Source organism: Octopus bimaculoides, chromosome 5, assembly GCF_046866305.1.
Source record: "Octopus bimaculoides isolate indiv1 chromosome 5, ASM4686630v1, whole genome shotgun sequence".
Classification (NCBI taxonomy): Eukaryota; Metazoa; Mollusca; class Cephalopoda; order Octopoda; family Octopodidae; genus Octopus; species Octopus bimaculoides.
Window position 1 is genome coordinate 18,276,626 of NC_142932.1, and position 2,500 is coordinate 18,279,125.

At 27.4% G+C, this 2,500-nt stretch overlaps 1 protein-coding gene across 1 annotated transcript in view; it reads left to right on the forward strand.

Moving 5' to 3' along the window:
* LOC106878679 (S-crystallin 2) overlaps positions 1-2,500 on the forward strand; it is a 17,838-nt gene that overhangs the window by 3,477 nt on the left and 11,861 nt on the right. The gene's annotated exons all lie outside the window — the stretch shown is intronic.

Below are 2,500 nucleotides of genomic sequence, written 5' to 3' on the forward strand. Positions count from 1 at the left end.
ATACATAAGCATAGACACATTCCAAACATACGCACATATACACATACACACCATATATATGTGTGTCTGTGTGTCTTTCTGCGTGAGTGTGAGTTTGTATGTGTGATTATATTAATAATTGAAATGTGTACCTCATAAATATGATGAAAATATTTTTTCGTGCAAAGTATTTTGGTAAAAAACTCTTTAAGTATACGATGAATTCATGTTTCCGGCAATAATAAAATGAAATATAATAATGACAGCTAAAATGAAAGGACTCTAGAATATAAAACCATGTCCTTTATGATACATACAATCATGCATACATACATACATACATACATACATACATATATATATATATATATATATATATATATATATATATATATATATATATATATGCATATATATATATATATATATATATATATATATATATATATATATATATATAAAACATATATGCATATATATAATATATATTTTATATATATATATATATATGTATATATATATATATATATATATATATACACACACACATATACAAATAAGTATGTGTGCATAAATGTGTATAAACATATGAGTATCTATGTATGTTTGTATTTCCTGTTTGTATGTATGTGTGTGTGTGTGTGTGTGCCCGCACGTGTGTGTTTGTCTGTTTGTGTGTGTGTGTGTATGTGTTTTTTGTAGAAGACACCCCAGCAATAAGTTATTACTATAGACCGTGAAAATACATATTCACTGGATGCTGTTAAATTAATACATAACCAAACAATTATTTCTATTTCTTCTGACTGCAGCCAATTACAAGTATTTTTTCCTCCACTTCTTATATATTAACACTTACTTCAAGAGAAATACTAGCTTGTTATCATAGATTCTATATTATATTTGTAGCAAAAATATTGGCAATTTCACAAAATAGTTTCTTTTATTATTCATTTATTAATTCTGATAAAAAGTAAGGTTTGGTCATACTGTAATATCTTGGTTACGAACAGCTAAGAGCAATAAATATCAGTATGGGCATATATGAACTTATTAGCACGTGTGTATAGACACTGACATCCTTCTATATATACATATGCATATATATATATCTGCAAATACATACATATATATGTGTGTGTATGTATGCATGTATGTATGTACATATATATATATATATATATATATATATATATATATATATATATGCGTGTGTGTATATATATATATATATATATACTTGTGTATGTGTGTATGCCTATATACATATGTATTTATATGTATTTATATATATATATATATATATATATATATATATATATATATATATATATAACTTACGTGTTGGCTTCGATTTAATCAATTTAACCCTTCAGAGTGGTGGCCAAAGATGGCCGCACTGCATTGAATGAAATGTTATAATGAGTAAAAGAACAGAAAATGGTAAAAAAATCCCATAGCTGTAATTATCTTAGGACAAAGTTTATTTAGCAAACTTCCTTTTTTAAAGGTAGTTGAATGCTATTTGGGATGTATTTGACTGTTATTTTTGTAGGCTGAGTGATCCTGTAGAAGATGCCTTGCTGGCTCAATAGATCGATTCTCAAGAGTATCTAAGAATGAGAATGTAGCTAAGTCTACACGTCTTGATGGATGGATAAAGTCCATTGAATCAATCCCATTGACTCGAGCGAAATTTGCACTTGGTATGAAAAAGAAGCACCGTAAATACATACTTCGAAACCCTTTTTCCGATGTTTTGCTTATTCTGCCAACACGTGGCTCTCAAGAATTGCTAGCAGCAAAAAAATAAACATTTTCTATAGTTGCCACTTACACATACAAAACAACGAAAAAAATTCTGAGTTAACACCAAGAAGAATAAGCATGATGTATGAATGCATAGCAAAACGCACTACATACAGACGCACACACTTACATACATATAACATCTGATGACGGCTAGTTAGGTGACACATTCGAAGTCACTGTCAAAATTTTTCTTGAAAAAATTAAATATGGTACTCTACTAAACAATATTGAGTAATCCATCAATTTAAAATTCAACTACTGAAGTGTGTATGTTTGCGTGTGTGTATGTATATATATATATATATATATATATATATATATATATATATATATATATATATATATATATACATATATATATATATATATATATATATATATATATATATATGTGTGTGTGTGTGTGTGTGTGTGTGTACATATATAGGTATATGTATATTTCTCGTTGCTTATTATGTTCAGGAGTTTCTGTATACACTGGTATTTAACTATACCATTATCAACAAGGTAGTATGTCTCTCAGTTTACTTCACACAATTATCAAAAAAAAAAAAAAAAGACAAGAAAGAAAGAACAAGAATAGCAAACGGTAAGTTTATCCTACCATCAGGCTTTACCGAAACGACAATGTTAAACCTTAATTCCCTTTGGGTTCACAATGTTACAATATATGATATTTTAAGCTAGAAATACTAAGTGCATGACAGTA